Source organism: Cricetulus griseus, chromosome X (genome assembly GCF_003668045.3).
Source record: "Cricetulus griseus strain 17A/GY chromosome X, alternate assembly CriGri-PICRH-1.0, whole genome shotgun sequence".
NCBI classification, from domain to species: Eukaryota; Metazoa; Chordata; class Mammalia; order Rodentia; family Cricetidae; genus Cricetulus; species Cricetulus griseus.
Genome location: NC_048604.1, coordinates 116,896,727 through 116,918,140, shown reverse-complemented (window position 1 = coordinate 116,918,140; position 21,414 = coordinate 116,896,727). Strand labels below are relative to the sequence as shown.

General features: G+C 42.0%; 1 long non-coding RNA gene across 3 annotated transcripts in view; it reads right to left on the bottom strand.

Moving 5' to 3' along the window:
- LOC103161216 overlaps positions 1–21,414 on the bottom strand; it is a 56,112-nt gene that overhangs the window by 865 nt on the left and 33,833 nt on the right. For all 3 annotated transcript variants that reach the window (XR_003488472.2, XR_004771473.1, XR_003488471.2), the window contains one exon: positions 14,552–14,643. This is a non-coding gene — a long non-coding RNA (uncharacterized LOC103161216). The remainder of the gene's footprint in view (positions 1–14,551; positions 14,644–21,414) is intronic.

The following is a 21,414-nucleotide window of genomic DNA, read 5'->3' as shown; positions in this document are numbered from 1 at the left end:
TGTGATGTGCTGTTGGCAAAAATGTCGCATGATGTATGAGTGTACTTAAGAGTGTCTATAATTCTGGGCCAGATGAGATGCTACAGGACAGTTTAATAAGAGAGACTATTTATAGGGCATAATCAGACTGTAGGAAAAACAAAGTATTTTGAAGCACCTCAGAGCTGCATGAGTTTCCAGTTATTGGGGCCTTAAAGGACAGATGATGGAGCAGTTACTGGAACTTGAAGAGTGGTGGCTCCAGCTAGAGAAGGTGTCACCACAGAAGCTGTGGGCTTTGGTGGGAAAACCCAGTTACTGCTAACTCTTGACTTGTTTGTTCTTTTGTTAGATTGTCCCATTGTCCATGAGGGCCAGAGATTTCACATCCTCAAGAAAATAAAAGGATAGGGAAAGTGACAGGGCCAAAAGAAAACTGTTCTGCACAGGATAAAATATGAGGATGCCTGGAATCTATTTTAAAGCACCTTAGGAAAAAACAGATGAGGCAAACATGACATATGTTAACAATTGTTAAATCCAGATGGAGAATATGCACGTTAGCTATATTAGTTTTTCTACTTTTCTTTATATTTGAATTTTCATAACAAAAAGTCAAAAGAAAGGGAGAGTAAAATAAATATAGACATTTTAAAACAAAGTCTGAAAAAAATTTACACTTATGATCCTAACTGGAAAAATTACTAGAGGATTTACTTCAGAGATGAAACCTAGAAATGAAACCCAGAAGGCAGCCGTAGGAGACGAAAAGCAATGATGAGTGATGAACCTGGGTAAACATGCGAGTAAATCTAAATGAGCATTAGCCGTAAAAATAGCTAGAGATTACAGATCAGTGTGGAAGGCTCTACTGCAGATGAAGACACAGAAGAGAGGCCAGCAGGGGGAGGGGGAGGCATCTAGAGAAAGGGGGGAATGGATGAGCTGAAATTTAAAGGTCAAAAAGGAGTTATTGAAGAGGAATCTGAGGGCAAACTCAAGCTGAAGGCGCAGCACCAGGCAGACATAATTCCCAGACTACATTGTTTTTGATACATCTGGCAGTAGGAGGTCCCTTTGGGGGATGGAAGAAGTAAACATATAGGAGCCATAACCTAAAGGGTCTGTGAAAATGGGTCTGAGGGGTCTCAAGTTCAAGGCTGGAAGACAATGCAGGGTTTTGTACAGGGAAATGACCTGATCAGATTTGCATTTTAGAAATGAAACTCGAGCTCACATTTGGAGGACTGATTGAAGAGTTCAGAGGGGAGGCAGCTTGCAGACAGGGCGCCTTGCAGCAATCAAGGTGAGGCAAGAGCAGATCTGATCTAAGGCAGTAGCACTGACGCTGACGATGGAGAGGAAACTGATTCAAGAGATAGCTAAGAGGTCAGCTGATGAAGACTCAGTGATTGATTGGAGGTAGGGTGGTATAGAATGACAGCTGGCTTTGCTTGGATGTAGGTAAAATCATGGGACTAGTAGCTTGTAGAAAGAGAAGATTTGAAGGAAAGATGGTGACTCAGTTTTCTTCATATCTAAATGCTGGGGTCTGATGCTATGAATTAGGGTGGGAGCCATATACGACAAGCCTGCATTCAGACATGGAGAAAACAAGAGGAGGGCCAGGCAAGCCTTGTCTAAACGTACATGAAGAAAGAAAACCATTTCCCTAGCATTCCCCATCAAAGTCTTCCATCTCCTTGCCTGGAATGAATCAGCTCCTAGTGACATTGAGGACTTGGAGACTGAGGAAATGGAGAAGAAAATTGTTGTAACTGGCTTATGTAAATTGTTGTCCAATTCCTGAGGATGGTGCACTGCTCCCAGATAAAACTGGATTTCTGTTAGGCAGGAAAGGACAGCGGTAGGTGAGCTAGACAAACAACAAAGCATGCTGTTACCACATGGTTACACAAACAAGGGCTGTGATCTTAGGGGCCAGGGAAATAACCTACTGTCAGATGTTCAACCCTTAAGCCTAGAGGGCAGAACTGGGAGACTTCCTCCTGGCTGGACAGCCTGCTGAGTGTCCAGGAACTGATTCCACAGTAGGACACATATGACTGGGGAATAAAAGCCAAGAGCCATTGAAAGCCTCTGGCCTCAATAGACTGTTTTGGGACACTGGACTCTTCTTAATGTGCAGATGGGGACCTGATGGGCTTCACTGGACAGCTTTGGGGAGGCAGAGAAAATCAGTGAAAGAAACCATGCTAACATTAGGAGTTCTTAGATGTGGCTAAAAGAAATCATATTTTTAAAGGGGGAAGAGGTTAATTTCACTCATGGTTTCAGAAGTCTTGGGTCCATCATGGCAGGGGAGGCATAGCTGTGAGAAAGGTTTGGTACCTATTAGCGGGAATGTGAGACAGTTGGTCACATCATGACAACCAGGAAGTAGAGAACTCAGGCTGGAACCAGAAGACTCCTGTCTAGTAACCTACTTTTGCAAATTGGGATCCCATCTCCCAAAGCCTCATGACTTCAAAAAACAGTGTTCCCAGCTGGGGGACAAGCCTTTTAAATACATGAATTTGTTGGAGATACTACACACACACACACACACACACACACACACACACACACACACACACACACGTACGAACACACGCACGCATGCATGAATCTTACATGTTATGTATAGGTACTAAGGACTGTCTAACTACCTTGTGGCTGTATAGCTTATGAGAAAATTCTCAAGACATGACACAATTACTCTGGTATTTAAAGAGAAAATGAGATAATGTTTAAATACCCAGAAACAACTTTAGCTGAATATAAGCCTTGGTGCCTTATTTTATTCCTTCTTAAACTGACTTGAGTTGAGTTTCTGTCACTTAAAACCGAAGTAGTCTTGACTCATACACGCAAATGTCTAGTATCCTTTGGTTATGAGGGAGTTGTAATACATGGGAAGAAATAATTCCTAGAGGATGCAATATGTTCCATCTTTAGCCTTGCTCTAAATGTCAATTTCAGTAACTCATCCTGTCCCAAGGTTCTCACCCCCATCCCTGAAAGCCCTTGGTCTTTCTTGTATTTGCTCATCCAGGACAGGAGTCTGATTCCCAACCCGAATCAATTTCATGGCTGCTACCTCCCTGCCTTGACCACTATGTTGTCTCAAAGTCCCTTGCAGCACTGGCTGGCTGGTCTTCATTTATAGTAAATTCCTTGAGCAAGAGTGAAGATGGTATCTTTCCAACTTCTAGAATGATTTGTACCAAGTTCCCCTCAAAGCGTTTGTTAGTTTCAATTCTATTAACTTGAGGAGGAATATAATTTAGTGGTTAAGAGAATAGTCTCCAGAATGAGACTTCCCAGGTTCAAGTCCCAGCTCTGCCACTATTATCTCTATGACCGTGGGCAAGTGATGCTCAGCTTCTTTTAAGGGGATAATAACAATGCTTACCAACCTAGAAATTGCTTTGAGGACACAAAACACTTAAATTGATGCCTGCCTCATAGATAGTGCTAGGTGCTTGTTTTTTCTTTAGGTGGAAATAGTTAAGACTGCTCCTGGGTAAAGCAGGCTTTGTTTGGCTTTGTTTCTTCACATTATCCTTTATTTCTTTCTGTTTCCTTTCATTGGAACCTTTTTTCTCATTCCCTACATCATCACCTTGGTCTCCCACCTTGCTTTGCCTTCTATGTGTGTTCTAAATATGTTCCCCCTCCCCCGTCATCTTCCAAATCCCTTGCTCTAGCCCGCTGATACAGATGTAAGAACTGTGGTCACTATCTTGCTCTGAAGTCATTACCTTGAGCACCAACTTAATGCTTCCCCATCACCTACAGCTGATGTTTTCACATTAATACAGCAAAACTCAACACAATAGGTTAGGGAAGATCATTTTAGAAAGTGAATATCTCTTTGGAAGAGGTCTTTCCAAGTGCCCTGAAATTATTGCCTAAGTCATTGATTATATCTATTGGAAGCTGACAGTGACAGACCCAGCTGGAATATGGTTATATACAGGAATACAGAAATAAAGGTCAGTGTGGATCCTGATGACCCTCTTTTCTCTTCCTGGAACTGGAGTCCTAATAACTGCTTCTGTTGCTGATCCGTCTTGTATCCTCAGAGATACCTCAACTGGAAAATAGTTGCAGGAGCAAAAGAGGAAGAAATGTTGCTGGTTAAAGTCATACAAGGATAGCAAAGGAGAAAGATCCTGAGATCCATTCAAAACTGTCCAGGAGAGGGGAGAGGTGGGGTCCTCCCTCCCATCCTCTATGTGCTTTCCTCACACAGAGCAATGTATTTCACAGAACTCAGAATGACATTATAGCACTACTATAGAAGAGGGGGATAATAGGCATGTGTCTTAATTTGGGCTACTATAACAAAATTTTATAGACTGGTTAACCTATAAGCAATATAAATCTGTTTGTCCCAGTGTTGGAAGTTAGGAAATCCATGATCAAGGTAGCAGCAATGCCAGGTGCCTGAGGAGGACTAATGTACAGATCACGGTCAGCCAATGTTTTGTGTTTAGCAAGAGATCGAGAGCTTTCCGAGTTTTTCCCTTGTTCTCAAGGTCTGACAATTTACTTATTACCCTTGACAACTTGTTTTTGACTGGACTCAGCCTTAGAAGTAGAAACTCTCAGAGAAGACAGCCTATGTCTCTTCATAATCTGTTCCTGGCATTTTTTTTTTTAGTTCTTTTTGGCTTCCTTTATTCTCTTGGCCAAAATTTTAACATTTTCTGCAGCCTAATAATTCATGCATTATTTTCCCAGGGAAGTATGTCAGTGTTTGTGTTGCAGGACATGTGGGGCAACAAGACGCTGAGTCTTGGTGCTTTGGGCGTCTTATTTGTTTAAAGGACTTTCTGACAACATATTGGTAGACATTATCTTATTTAGAGAGATTGACAAATTTTTGGATTCTAGTAGCTCTCTTGGTCCTTGGCGGCTGAGGCACAGAGGATCTGTCAGTCTAAAAATATCCTTTTCTCTTTTTTTTCACAGTGACCAAGTTGAGAACACTCAGATTGCCATCCACAATGCATCCTGAACAGATGTGCACTTCCTCCCTCTAGCTCTCCTTGATTTATGATGAGAATGCCCCTTACTCTACAGTAGGCTTTCATGAAGACAGCTTGCTTCACTGGAAGACCTTGTTCATTGTTCCCACTACTGATGGGGACCACATAACCCTTCCACTCTTCACCAGAGCATCAGCGGCTACTTCTATGTCCATGTGCTTTTCATAGAAAGTATGAAGTTTGTGTTCATTGTCCACTACACTGAGTTTCTGACAGCCACAGGCTGGGAAGGAGACATTTAGCTTCATCTTGACACAGTTAACCCTCTGGGGGTACCAAGGAAAAAGAGCCCGGAATATTTTCTTATAAGGCATTATAGGGCACCTATAGGGCACTAATCCCACTCCTTTGGGTGCTATCCTTATGCCCTAACTACCTCCCAAAGGTCCCATTAGCAAACATTGGAGATGAGATTTCAACATTTTGGGAGGACATAAGCGTTCGGTCTTAAACAATGCTTTGTATTCTGGAAGAAATTGATTTCATCTGTAACATAACTTTATATGTTAGATTTTTTAAAAAGTGCTTTTGCATAGGGTTTTCTAGTTATCTTTATAATAGCCCTAAGAGGCAGATACAAGAGGGGAGCTGAGTAAGGCAATAACCTCCTTTAGTCAGGTTAGCTGCCTTAATAAATGAGCCCCGAATCGCAGTACCTTAACATGATAGCACATTGTCTTTCCCTACTCTCTAATGCAGACCAGCATTTGAGAACTGGATACAGGTTGATATTCCATGATGTTCATCTTTTAGGTGAAGTCAGAGTGATTTTTTAAATTTAATCACTTTGAATCAACAACACTCTAGCAGCTGGCAAGCTTCATGGAGTGGGAGGGGTCATCTGTTACCCTTCATTGGCATTTGCTGCTAAAGCCTGTGAAAGGTAATACTTGTCTGGTCTCCTTGCATGAGTCTGTTCTAGCCTTCCCATTCTTGACATCTATCTTAGTCCTTTTGGGTTGCCATGACAATAAAATACTATAGATAGGGTGACTTACAAGGAACAAAAATTTATTCTACATAATTCTGGAGGCTGGGAAGCCAAAGATAATGGTGCTGGAAGATTTGATGCCTGTTGAGGGCCAGCTAAATGGCTAACTTTTTGTTGTCTCCTCATATAATAGGAGATGCAGGAGATTTCACTAGGGATTCTTTCATAAGAGTCCTGATTCTATCCACAAGGATGCTGAATTTGAGGCAGAGGGCCACAAATGTTCAGATAACAGCATCTACTTTCCTTCTGGTGTTGTAAACCCTCTCTATTGGCTACACAGTTCATCTGCCACTTGTTTACTTTCCTTCCTTTGGGTCACTGTCAGGGAGTCACCTTGCCCTCTGAGGATGCACATCTCTCTGGAGATTTTAATCCAACTGTTACCTATGCCATACTGGGGGATTTTGGGACATCTGAATCATTCCTATACTATTTAAGAACTAGGATAGATCTAAAACCAGCTCTGCCCACCCATGTGCTGCCATATTTTTTTTATTGTATTTTGCTTTGATCCTTCCATGATGGCCCATGAGGTAGACCCCTTCCAGAGAGCCAAAAGTAGATGGAATAATAGCCCATTTGCTTTTGGTTTCCTTACACGAAGTTAAGGTTTTGATATCGATCTGTCCTCCAGTGAGCCAGATCTTGGAACTCATTGCTTTGTCTGCTTTCTGACTTCCTTCTCTTACCTTTGGAAAATGAGATAGAATTCTTTCTTCTTAGTAGAGTTCAAAGCTGTGAACCTAGTGTCCTGGCATCAGTAATAAAGAGGGTACAATTAAAAAGAAGACTCACCAAGAAGGGGGGTGTCCTGTCCCTAATCCTAATAAGATAGAATCCTTATAACACGTGGCATGTTTATTGTTCACCCAGAAGCCTTTTCTGAAGGGACTCGCCACTGTTCCATCCCAATCAGATACAACACTCAACCTGAAGATGCTACACTCCGCTTGGAATTGAACACCAGGCTAACTACTCTTTCTTTTCTTTTTTTTGTTTTTGTTTTTTGTTTTTTTCGAGACAGGGTTTCTCTGTGGCTTTGGAAGCTGTCCTGGAACTAGCTCTTGTAGACCAGGCTGGTCTCGAATTCACAGAGATCCACCTCCCTCTGCCTCCCGAGTGCTGGGATTAAAGGAGTGAGCCACCACTGCCCAGCTTACTCTTTCTTTTCTAATTACGTCCAGTTACATTACAGACCTGTCAACGTGGAACACTAAGGGAGCTTCACATATTTGCTATGACTATCAAATGTCTTTTTACTCTAAACTGCACTCTCTACTCTTCCCCTGCCATGCCTTATATTGCAAAACACTGCCCTTTCTAGGCTCCCTTAACCCTTTGTCTCCCATCTTAATCCAGTCAATGAGAGGCAGTGGTGGAAGGTTGCAGAGCATTATGAATGGAGAAGCCAGAGTACTTCAGTCCTATCATCCTCTGCATCACATGGCATCTCCAGATCCAAAGGAATCCCCTGACTTCCTTTCTTGGCCACAGTTGGCTCTGGTTCAAGTTCCAGTCCTCGGGCTCAATTGTTCTACTCCTCTTATGCTCCTGAGCATGCAAGGTTGTAGTAGTTTCTGACTGTCACTAATCTCTGGATGGTTTCATCATCCTCTGCTTTGCTTATTCTCTCCTATTTCCTGTGTGGCCAATCTCCTGAATCAATTTGAAAGTCTTGGAGAAGTTTCTATTTTCTTATTGGGAGCCTGACTGTATACACATGGCTATTTCATAAAAATACAAGTATGAAATTCTTTAGGAAATGGTGAATCTAACATGGATGTCTATCTCTTTAAATTCAGAAAGTTTATGCAGGAAACTCATTCATGGATTTCGGTTTTGGTTTCTTGAGGTTTCCCAGAGAAGAACCAACACCCTTAGTGTTGTGACTTGCCACTGGAGGTGACACACAGGTCACCCTCTGATCCCACAAGTACAACAGTGCCCTGTATAAAAGGCCACAATTAATTTTATTGCACATACATGTGGAGAGATACCTGCTTGGCCTCCATGTGAGAGCTATAACTCTCTTAAATTGATGTGTCAGCGAACTAAAACTCAATATTTTTTTCACACAGTATATTTTACAGTCAGAGGCCCTTCCCTAATCGGAATAAAGCAATTTGGCTCCCTGTCATTGCTCACTGAAAACATATGAGCTGGTTGGCATTTCTAGCAGCCCAGATTTATCAGGGTCTCTGATCTAGTGCACGGGAGGTTCAGGGCTGTGGCATGGACAAAAGTGGATTTTTTATGATGGCATTGTGCTGCATCTCTGCATAGCTAGATTTATCCCTTCATTTCAGAAATATTTTTACTGTCTTTAGCCGCAAACCTACTTCAGTTTGAAAAGATTCCACACAGTCTGCAAGAGGCTTTTGGGGCCATTCTTTCTAGACTTTTGAAGTTGGAATTTCCATCCTATAAAAGGTCCCATGTTGCCCTCTTTCGAATCATGGCATTCTGGGAATTTAAGTTCTATTGTGTTAAGTCTCCTTGAGTGTCAACTGTCTGCAGCTACAGAATGAACCAAGGACAGGACTTGCGGAGTCTCATTCTTGTAAAACTATATCAGAGCAGAAGAAACACCCACATCACTGCTGCTGCTCTTAGTAAGTAGCAGACACCGGCCCCCTTCCATACATAGTCTTCCGATTTCCTTGAGACCTCCAGCTTCATTGTGCTTGTACTTCTAACCGCCCACACCTGCTCTCCTTAACGATCATCACGCATTGAGAGCCACTCTGCCAGTGTTTGTGGAGAATGGGAAATGCCTAGAATCTTTTGTTCCCTTGGCCTGGCTGTTACTCAATGACTAAAGGGTGATGGTTTTACGAAACCCCTGCTCTCTTGCCTAGAGTCACTGCAGTTTTTGAGGTATAATTACATTCCTGATCCCTGGCATCAGTCTGAGGCTGGAGCTTTCTCTGTCATGGAAGCCTACCTTAGCATCCTGCTCAGTCCTGCCTGTCTCACTCTCTTAGAGCCCTCCCCAGGAAGCATTTTCTCAATCATTTTACAGTGTTGCAAACCCATTGCAGGGTTTGTTTTTGAGGAACTCCACCTAAGACAGAGTCTTAAAAGTCCGGTCGGATATCAGATGCTACAGTATTCCTTCCAAGCAGGTGTAAGCATCCCTCTTAGTAACTTCCACAGGTGGGCAGCACATTGCCAACACAGAAAGCAAATGCCCCAGAAAAATCACTGGACATCAGCTATGGGAGCAGCCTTACAGGTCATCTAGATTAGCCTCGGTATTGACATGAGGATATTGTTGATGCCTTGTCTCATGTCCCTCAGAACTCTTGAGTCCTGAAGGTCTGTTCAATCTTCTGCACACTGACAGCTCTTTACCTTGAGATCTGTTCATTTCCCCCGATTTCACTCTCCAAAGCCACCAGTGTAAAACAGAACCACAGGAAAGCCAGTACCCCCTGATTTAAAGCATGAATGTGTGAGTAATAGGAATTTGTGATTCCCTCGAATTCTCCAGAGTACTCCTGCGGGGCTGTGACTCACATGATTCCATACTTCGCTGCTCTGAAGACTGAATCCCAGTTGCTCTGAGCGGTGATCCATTCATGCATTTTACCTTCTTCCTTCCCTAACTCATTGTTGCCAATCCTCCAACCTGCCTTTGGGTCAGTTTGAAGGGAATTCCAACGAAGGAATGGGCCAGAGAGGCTGAAGATTTGATTTCTGCTCCTTTCCCTAGAAGTCTTTCTCCACTAAAGAAACTTTTCCCCAGAGACGTACTGAGCTGACAGAGGCCCTGGGTGAAAACCTGTGCGCTTTAGCTCGAGCTTTCCAGGCAGGACTCACTGTGGGATTCTGTGCTATGTGCATTCATTTGGTTGGATGCCTTGTAGCTGTTTTTCTCCATAATGCTTTATTTGGAACTTTCCCTAATGTATAAATTTTGTGGCACATTTGCATAAACACAGTCTTACATTTATGTTTATATCACACATATTTTCTCAAGATATCTTTTTTGGTGCCATAAATCAGATTTCTGCCTTAGTTTATGTTATATTACTAATGAAGAGTCCAAGTGGATCTCCTAATTCCCAAGTCCACAAAACTAGCCCACTGAGGCCACACACCATATATTCAGGTTCTTCTGAGAGCCCGCCACAGAGAGCCTCATTTGAGTGCTCCTGTCAATTTCTAATGTTGTATAGATTTGACCCCAGGACTCATGCACTGTGTCTCTTATGGAATCCATCAGTCTGGAGAGAAGAGCTTGAGGGTGGCAAGCCACAGGATTCCATTACTCTCCTGGCCTAAGGCCCAGATCACTGTTTGATCACAAGTCATCTTTTCCCGTTTCACCTAGTTCCTGCCAGGTTCTTGGGCATGGAAAGACCCCTTACCATGCATCATCTACACAGTAGAATTCTCAAATGATTGCATTCCAAGAAAAGGTCAGAAGGACCCCCATCATGTACAAGCAAGAGCCCTCTAACCTCAAGGGTAGACATAATCAAAGGCCACCTGCCCCTGCAATAAGGTTCTTGCCCTTGGTGCATTTCTACCCCAGTGGCATAAGAGAGAAGTCTTGAGCTCCCCCTAGAGGTTATTGTTTCTACATCAAGTATTCCTTGGGAGAATGCAGTTATGTAGGGGCTAGATCTATTAGTAGTACACATTACATGCAGCTCAGAACTGAATATCTGAGTATACTGTGATTAAAAATGAATTATGAATTTCATGATCCATGCAATACTTAGAATAACAATTGTCAAGGGTCTCTCAAGTAAATACTATTAGAATCTCACTCTTGAATAACACAACTCTATGCCATTAGAAATTGAAAATAAAGTAATATGGATGACTGTCTAATAAAGGGCAATATTGCACAATTCATCTCCTACTGGTTAGGCTACATGTAAGCTCTGTGTGGCTCTCTTTATTCTGACACCATTCTGAGTTGAAGCTGAATGAAAACAGGCAGAAGTAGCCTATTGCCAGTGGTCATCACAATGCCAAAACTTAGCACTGTGTACTCAGTATAACTACAGAAAGAAATTGTGGCTGATCCTGTTATTTTTATTGGATCTCTACTAAGCAATAGTCTCTATGGATAGTCCAGCTATAACATCATCCAATGTGAGTCCAGAAATCAGAACTGAAGTCACAGTCCAACTATGCGCTAGCTGGCTGACCTCAGGAAAGTTTCTTAATGTCTCTGAACCAGAAATTCCTAAATGATGATGCAGAGCTAATAATAACGCCTCTATGACCCACGAGACGACCATGTAACACTTGCAAGATCACATAGTGCTGAAAATCATGGACCATTTGTGCTCAACACAGAATGGGCCTTTTCCACTGAGGGCCAATTACAGATATATAAATTTGAAAATTTGTATGAGGCTTGAGGGGAGGGGTCAGAGTATAGAATGTGGTTTCCTTCACTTAGCTTGAGTTGCTTTTATCAGGAAAAAATATACTATGCGTACCCATAGGTAGATAGGTGAAAATTAAATGTGAGATATGACTGCTTGATAGAAAAATAAAAACCAAACATTATCTGTAAATCTGTTTCTTTTTCTCAGATCTCTAAATGTGCACCTAACACAGATCAGCTGATTAACTAATTTTTAAAAATAAACTAATTTGTTATTTCTCTCTACTTCTCTTTCCAGTTGCCAGAGTTGGAAAAATTGCTTCCGAAAGAGAGCCCTCTTGTTTAAAAGAGACACAAAAGCATCTCATACTAACTAAGTCTAGGTGGGATCAAACTATTTTTTTGAGTCCTGGGATTGAAAAGGGAAAAACAAACAAACCAACAACAATAACAAAAAAACAAAGCAGGCCTTCAGAGGGAGGGAGGGAGGAAAGGAGAGGGGGGAGTTCCCAGTAAGACATGTGTCTTCACATTACTGGAGAGAAGGGTGAATCTTCAGATATGAGGTCATAAAAATGTCCTGGGTAAGATGGGAACTCAGAACTGCCTTAGCGAATCCTATATGGGCCTTTATCAAATTCATCCACGTGCACATAGAGATCCCGGATCAGCCCAGCCTCCAAAATAAACAGATGCTAGTCTGGATATTCCATTTCCTGGAGGAGCCTCCTGGGGTGGTGGCGGTAATGGTGGTAGTGGTGGAGGTGGTGGTGGTGGTGAAGGTGGTGATGGTGAAGATGGTGGTGAAGGTGGTGGAGGTGATGGTGGAGGTGATGGTGGAGGTGGAGGTGATGGTGGATGTGGAGGAGGTGGCGGGGGGGGGGTAGAGGCAGTGGCAGTGGTGGTTAGAATGATCTACTCAGGAGAGCACAAAGCATGGGAGTTCATGGACACTGGGAAATGTTTAGTGCAGATCTCTGTTAGGGCTGGAGACCTACATCTTCCAACAGTACACTAGAAGGGCTCAAGGTGGGAAAGAAGCAATGGGGGTGGCAGGTATAGGTAAAAGGCACCTTCCCAGAAATGAAAGAGGACCAGGTGGTGCTAGGAGAGGCGTGCGAACCATGAAGGTTTTGATGACTTTTTATGGCAAGTATCACAGCATATTGCTATGCTGATAGAAGTGATCCAGGGAGGAAAGTGCGATGGAGGAAGCAGGAGAGAGGGGAGTTAACCACAGGAAAATTAGCTGCAGGGGAAGAGCTCCAGTTCTCACTTGGAAGGCTTGGCCGTATGTAAAAGAGGACCAAGTCTGGTCATTTTATCAGGAGGGTAGGTAGAGTTGGTCAGTACAGTAGGCAAAGGAGCTGAGAGGGTAGGCAACTTCTCTTAAGGCTGTTTCTTTTGTCCCGCAGGGAATTAAGAAAGATGTTCATTTTTATCACAGACACACACTGGCATGGCTCGGGTCTAGGCAACAGAAGGAATGCAAGAATTCATAAGATGGGGAAGAACACCAGGAAATGCTTTGTTTGGGGCATGCCATGGCTATTGCATTATTAACTCCCAGCAGCTGCACTTACCTGCACAGGAACAAGCCAACCAAAATCCCTGCAGACATAAGGAAAGTGATCTGCCCCCCACCACCACCACCAAGGAGGCATTGTTACTTGATAACTGTCAGGTCAGGGAGGATAATTATGTATTTAGGATGTTCCCACTGGTAGATTTCCCATGCTTTTGTGGATGGTGCCAAACTCATGCACATATGAGCAGTGTTAACTGAACTTTGATATCTCTATCTCTATTTCTATCTCTATCTCTATCTCTATCTCTCTATATCTATATCTATATCTATATCTATATCTATATCTATCTATCAATATATATATATATATATATATACATACATGACAAAAGAAGACATGAAATTGGGAGGGAGGCATAGTCAGGGCATGGGGGGAGGAGTGAGAGCAAAAAAAAGATAGGTGGTAGATACAATCATATTATCATATTTCATTGGTTTTATGTATGAAAATTTTAAGAATAAAGAAACATTATATAAACATCTGCTGAGAAGGAAGACTAGAAGGCCTTGCTGGAGGTTGTGGAAAGGTGAAACAGATTATGGAAGCATCATCTCATAGATAGGGCAGAGAGAATTGTGCTGGGAAATGGGATAGGATTGCCTGGCTGCACTGATGTACCACTTGAGGTCTGTTATCATAAATTTCAAGTGAGGCCAGTCAGTGACAGTTGAGTGTTTTCCAGCAGCCACTTTTAGCTGCTTAGGAGCTTGGAAGGAAGAGGTGGGAAGCTGGAATTAAACAAGGCTAAACATGCTTATCAAGGGCAAGCAAAATAATGGTGTTGAGAGAACACACAAGAAGAGGACAATGTGTGCAAGGAGTGCTTATGGGAATACATACTCTCAGTGCAAACGTGGAGAGGGAGGGAATGGAGGACATGTGGTGTGGTGAAGTGTTGGCACAGCAATAGGACTTGGGGAGCATAAGTGGACTAAGTAAGAGCACCAGAGAAAGCCTATTGACAGGAAGTCAGAATGTAGGAAGCAGGGAAGTAAGGTTTGCTAACGGAGAAGTTCCAGGTGATGTGACTTCAGCAATGGGAAGCTGAAATTAGTTGTTTAAGACAAGAAGAAGTCTTCATTTGTCAAGGAGATTAGAGTCCAGAGTGTTTGAAGGCTCTCTATGTGTATCCAAATGGTTAAGAAAGAGCTGAGAAAGTTCTAACTGAAAATAAAGAGTGATGATCCTGGGGAAAACGTCTTCAGTGACAGATTGTGTGTAGAGGGTGTGGTTAGAAGGTGAGAGTTGACTCTGACAAGAACACTGTGGCAGCCATGAGAATGTCCTTTTCAGACCCTTAACTACTGGGAATGCAATTCATTGACAGCACCAGATGCTGTGCCTAGAAATCCATCATTCTGATAGCCACACCCTTACCAGCTGGACTGAGTACTGCAAGGATCCTAAGGCAGATACCATAGTGGAAGTTGTGGGGCTCTCCTGTTTCACCGCTTTGCCTTGAGGATGCCTCAAGAGTTTTTTCCAAAAGTTTCTTAGACACTCACTAATACCTATGGCCTTTTTTCTTTACAACCATTGTTCCTTTTACAGAGTTGGACCCACACAATGAGCAGAAAAATACCTGTATACCTTCTTCAGTCTCTTCTCCTATTTTATTTTTTTGGCCTTCATCTTCTTGTCTTGACTTGGTGTCAGCTTCTTAGATGTCTTGAACTAGCACAAAGAGTAAATGGAGAGTGACATGTGAGAATTTCTGGTCACTTTGGGGAGGAGGAAGGAACAAAGTAGACTAAAAGTTGCATGGGAGAATAAGGACAACATCTGTGTTCTCATCTTGTGTGTGCAAGGTTGCTATGATCTAAATGTCTGTGCCTTCTTCAGTTTCATATGATGAAATTGAGCCTCCAATGTGATGATATTAACAGGTGGGCCTTCGGGGGTCATTAGATTGGATGGGATTAATGTCCTTATGAAAAGGCCCAAGGAACTGGGGAGACGGCTCAGTTTGTAAAGCAATTGCTTCATAAGTAAGGGGGCTTAAATTTGATCCCCAGAACTCATGCAAAAAGCAGAATTGTGAAGGTGCACCCTTGTAATCCCAATAATACTGTGAGATGGGAGGTGGATTAAGGCACCTATTCCCTGGGCTCTATGGTCAACTTGCCTAGCCTCCATGATGAAGCTCCAGCCCAATGAGATGTATGAAGAATGACACACAACACACGGAGGTTGCGCTTTGACTTGCACACACACAGACACAGATACAGACACAGACACACACACACACACACACACACACACACACACACACACACACACAGAGAGAGAGAGAGAGAGAGAGAGGAGAGAAGAGACAGAGACAGAGACAGAGACAGAGACAGAGACAGAGACAGAGAGAGCACCTGAGGGAGCTTTGCTGTATTTTAGATATGTTTTGTTCCATGTGAGTTTATGTGCTGGAGATTCTGCCCTTATAGCAGTGTGAGGGGCAGTACCTCATAGGATGCCATTGGACCATTGTGGGTATCACTCTCATGAGAGATTAACATACATTTGATGGGGACTCCCACCTAGATACAATATTGTAAGTCATTATAAATGATCAAGGGTGTGCCCCCGCTTCTGGCTTTCTGTCTCATGATTTGATATCTCCTGCTTTCATCTGATTCTTGCCAAAATGCCATTCTCCATGAGACCCTCGTGAGATGCTCAACCAAAAGAATGCCTTTTGCATGCAACACTAAATAAACCTCTTTTCTTAATATTCAGTCTTATTTTGCTTATCAATAGAAAACTAACTAATGAGAATTCAGTTCTCCTTTTTATGATATGAGAGCATAGCAAAAGGCATCATTTATGAGGAATAAATTCTTATCAGATGGCAAAATCTGCTTACACCTTGATCCTGGATTACCCTGTCTGCATAGCTGTGAGAAATCAATGTCTGTTGTCGATAAGTCATTCCATTTGTGAGATTTTTGTTGTAGCAGTCCGACTAAAACAATGACATTCCTCTCATTAAGAGAGTCTGCTCTCCCTCTGCTTAAATCAGGGTCAACTCATGACTTTTTTTCTCCCCCAGAATGTAGTGGAATTGACACAGTGTCTGCTCCAGGATAAAATCTTAAAATTTTACTTCTCTTGCTTCCTTGAATCACTACTTGAAGAAGTTCAGGTCACCCAGTTATCAAGGAAAATTACAAAAATGGAGCCACACAAAGGAAGACCGAGATTCTAAGTTCACAGTCAGAACCAAGACTCAGACAGACATATGAGTGAGGCTACCTTGTACTTTCCAGCCTATAGCCAGTCAATGCAACCATGTAAACCAATGTAGCCCATCCCACATGGATCAGAGATGAACTATGATTTTTAAACCTCACCTACAAGTAGATACAATTACCTTTCTCTCCTCCCTCTTGCCTGGGCCATAAAGTATACTATAAATAGTATATGAGGTGGTTTGAAAGAAAATGGCCCTAATAAGGAGTGGCACTATTAGGAGGTGTGGCCTTTTTGGAGTAGGTGTGGCCTTGTCAGAGGAAGTGTGTCACTGTGGAGCAGGTTTTGTGGTCTCCTATGCCTACACTATACCCAGTGTGACACACAGTTGCTTATGCGGGCTGTAGAACTTCTAGCTTCTTCCCAAGCATCCAGTCTACTTGCACACCACTATGAAAATAATGGACTAAACCTCTGAATCTGTAAGCCAGCCCTGATTAAATGTTTTCTTTTATAAGAGTTTCCATAGCCATGATATCTTTTCACAGCAATAGAAAACCTAAATAAGACAGTATAGTATAGTATAGTATAGTATATAAAGTTGCAGTCAGGCAAGCCGTCATGATTAAGGTACAGTCAGTGGATCAGAAGAGAAGTGATGCTTCCTACTCATGGGCCAGATCCTCACAAACTGCCTATGGTGAATCTCTACCCTGTTGTCCTAAATCTTAGCTTGGTAATAATGAATGTCTTTGGAACTATGCATTGAAAATAGTCCAGCCACAAGTTATAAAGAGCCTAGTTTTCTGAATCCTTACATTGAAATCTCCCATTCCTTAGAGACACCTGCTTTGGAGCTAGAAATAATCTGCCATGTTTCACTACTACACATGTTGAAGTGTATTTCTACTAATGCAACATTGTAGATATGGCACAAACAATGCATTTCTAGGCTCCTTACATTGGAACTACAAAAGAGTATTATTGGATTATGACTGTCTACACACCATATGTTGGAAACTTTAAGCTGGTATCAGCAGTTAAATTAAGTAAACCCATGTAGTCTAAACAGTGCTAGTTCAGGGCTCTCTGGAATATTACCCCCCAGTTCTTTCTACCTATCAGATCCACCAGCAGAGGAAAACAACCTCTAGTCTGCCAATGTCCTGACAGAGGCAAAACTACATTCTTTTATGTAGTGGAACTTGGCTTTCAGTTTTTTGTGGGACCAAGGTATTCTGTATCCCTCCCTAGGGCTGTGTGTGTGTGTCCCCACCTCAGTGGCTAGGCTCTGAAGTCTGAGAACCACCTGAGGAGTTCTGAGAGCAAACACAAGGAGATCCCATGGGATTATTGGATGTTCTTTCCAGAGTAGTTTTTTTTTTATTTCACTTCTGTGGGTTCAGTGTTGCTGGGTAGCTCATGACCATATACTAGACTGTGCAAATGTCAGTGCCACTGTTCATCTAGCCTGAATGCTCTCTTCAGCCTTGCCCCAGGTTTTGCATTGTCTTCATCCACTCCTGTCAACTTGGAGCTGTTATTTCATGCAGTAGTATTGATGTCCTTATTCACAAATACCCTTATGAGCCAGATCTCTGGAAAAGGAGTTATCAGCCCCTACCCATATGTATTGTGGTGCTGTTTCTTCCCTGAAAGACCAGCACCTCTCTTTTCTAGGCCCCAGGGATTTCTCTAGCACCAAAGATTCCTCAGCCCAGGCTCAGGATTTGATATCCTTTCAGACTACCAAGGGAATGGAGTATCAGAATCTGTGGACCTCATATTTCAACTTCCCTGTGAGACATGTTTTAAGGGTCTCTGTAGTTGATTTAATGGTGACTCACTAAAACATAGGTCCACTTGGAAACTGTGATTGTGACCTTATTTGGAAAAAGGGTCACTGCAGTTGTAATTGAGTTATGGCTGTTGAGATGAGATCATCCTGTACCAGAATAGACCTTAAATCCAATATGAACTCTCCTTACAAGAGAGGATAAGTGAAGAAGAGATGGAGAAAGTAATGTGAAGACAGAGGTAGAAAATGAAGTATTGTATCTATAAGTCAAGAAGCATCAAGGATGAACCAGAATGGGGTCTTGGGATAGATTCTTGATCAGACTCTACAGAACGCACAAAGCCTGACAACACTTTGGTTTCAGATTCCTGGCTTCAGGCCTTGGGAGAAAATATATTGTTTTAATCAATTAAATCTGTGGTCATTTGTTACGGCAGTCTTAGGATACCAATGCAGGTATTGTACACACTTCCTGAGGGACTCCTAGGGGTTTTGCTCCGGTTAACATATCTTTTGTTAGCTTCTCTTTCCAGTTTTACTTTTCCTACTTCCTCATTTGAGCTACATTGGATCTGCATCATAATCTCAATACTTGCTTTTAACAGAATAGAAAGAGAAGTTTACACTATAAGGAAAATCCATATTCCATTATTAGATTCACCACTTTCCTTGCTTCTTTTTTATTTTTCCTCCATCTCTTTTCTTTGTCTACCATCCATGATTACTTCTAGTCAGTGCCTGTTGATTAATTTACTATTGAATATATGGGTGAAAAAGGAATCCACCCAACTTTAAGAAAATCAGAAATTGTAGACAGGGAAAGGGTTAGTTTCTAGAAACATTCTTTATTATGCTACTTCCTTGGGAAACAACAAAATGGGCAACCTTACTCCTCTCTATTGTACCTATATTTCCTTTACCCCCCAAACATCTCAAAGCTATATATGGTTCAAAAGCAATCCATGATCTCTGCACATTGTACCTTTGAAATTGAACTGTTTATTCCATCAGGGTCATACCACAATTCCCCCAAACTATGTGTCCTTTTCTCTGGGTCTGTTTGACCTTTGGATACCAGCCATGTCCACCATTAGCCTGGCCTGCTACTGTCAGGGTCATGGGTGGGATAAAGGTGTTTGTTCCTCTTCATGCATCTGAGGCTGTCTTTGAGCACATTATAAAGCAGTGGGATTTGGGCATTAGTTGCTGACCTTCATTGTTTGAGCTATCTGCTCTTCTCTGTCAGAACTCATTGTAGATATTTAAAGTGAACTGTTAGTTTCACATGAAAGTGCAGGAAAGTTTGTACTCAGAGAGTAGTTCAAAGTCTATTCATACCTGTCACCTGTCATCTACTTTCTAGTTTTGATTTGTTCTAATTTTAATTAAAAAGTTTCAAGTATCTCATCCACTGTTATACAATTTTGCATTCCATATGGCTTCTTGGATGGAGTGGAAACAACCTGGGTAGAAGGAAAGAGAGAGAATCTTGAATGTTTAACAGTTTAAGCAAGAAAGCTTTAAGAAGATGACCCAATCCAACTGCCTTGCCACACAGAAAAGCACAGGCTCAGAAAGAGTAGGGTGAGGTCTCCAAAAACAAATGACAATCACAGAAAAATCACAGTTCCCTAGAACTGAAGGGAAGGCTCCACTTTCTCAGCCATAGTGCTTCCATGAACAAGTTGGTTGGGGGCTGAAAACCAGTGCTCTCCCAATAGCTCCAACTGTCAGCCCAGGCTGCGACTGTCTGTTGTCTAACTCAGCCTTATTACTTTCTCTTTCCAGCTGTGCTTTAAACATCTCTTCTTGTGTTCCCATCTCTTAACAGAGTCATTATTCAATTCAGTAGGGGGCTTACTTTCCATTGTCTGTGAGTTCCCTCTGTAAAACATGAAGCAGTCAATATTTTTTTTTAAAATCCAACATTAGATAAACCTACGATTAATTGAACATTTTCCCTTAGAATTGCCCCCAAAATGCTTTCACTATTTTTGCCCAGTGTGGGGACAGTGACTTACACTGGCTATTCTATCACCAATGCCCCTGTTCACACTGAGGCCAGAGCAGAGGTTTTCTTCCCACCTGAAACAGGGAGGTGCCATCCATTTCTTAAGATGAAATAAATGTTCTCAGCAGCTTGGGCTCCCGGGCAGTAGACAAGCCAAATAAATGCGGAATTGCTCTTTTTTCTCCAATTCTATGGTTTCAGACAGAATACAATATCTATCCATTGTCTAACACAGCCCATTAGCCACCTGGCTGACAGAAAATAATCTTAAATGGACACTTTGAAGATGGGTCAGCCCACAGCTTTTTTCTCATAGGTTTCAATCTTAATAGAAAACTATACTTAGCATTTATAGAACCTTGTCAGTCAAAAGTTGGGAGCTGTACTGAGTCACAATCCCTTTTTGCTGAGAGGAAAAGTGGCACTCAGGTTGTCCTGTTTATTATTGGTAATAATATTATTTTTTGAGAACGTGGTAAGGTGCCAACCTGTGTGGGACTTGTTTTGTTTTAAGCAATGAACCCCTTTGTAATTACAACCTTGTGAAAATCACCAGCTGTGCTGCCTCTGAACTTCACTCACTTATTAAAGACTGGACAATGGCACCTACTTGGCAGGGTTGTGAGGGGTAAAGAAGAGAGCATTCATAAAACAAGGCTCAATACAGAATCAGTCCTCAAATATGTCTTTTTTTCTATTGTACCTGTTCTTTGTTTTTTTTTTTTTTTTGGTAGTCAGTTCTACCCCCATCTCCGAAAGCTCAAGGATGCCCCCTATACAACTGGGATAGGCAACCCAATGTTTTTCTCTCGATGGGAGGACAATAAATTTTGTTGAATAAATGGGAAGAAGCTTTATGTCACATTCTTCCCTACGACTGGGCTATAGCAGTATCTCTCTATTGAAGGTCATTGGCTCACACAGAAAAATCAATCAAAGGCTCTGACCTGCAATGTAAATTAGCATTCTCTTAGATAGAGCTATAGGAAAGGTTGATCTCACATCATCTCAAAAAACAAGCTGTCCTACTCCCAGTATGGCTGAGTAAGCTCCTACTGGACTAAAACTGCCATAGATCAGAGCTATTAACTGTGAAGAAAATACAAATAACAGCTACCTGAAGACTCTGAAGAGGGAGTGAAAACATGCTCCTCCTACAGGGAAATCAACCTCAGGAAGAAGAGAAAATACAGGATTATTGTAGGTTGTAATTGGGGTTGTTAAACTACATTTGACACTGTACGGAATTGCTAAACTTTCTGTAGAAAACCCAGTCTTTGCAGTCTTGAGAGTTTGAAATAATCTGGCCATGGAGCCACTAGAAAGGAGAACAGCACCCTAAAAGGAGTGACCCAGAGAAAAGATTCGTTTTATTCCCTTAATTATAAACACACAGAACATTCAAAGAAACCCACAAAGAACAAAAGAACTAGGATAAGAAACAATATCTGTC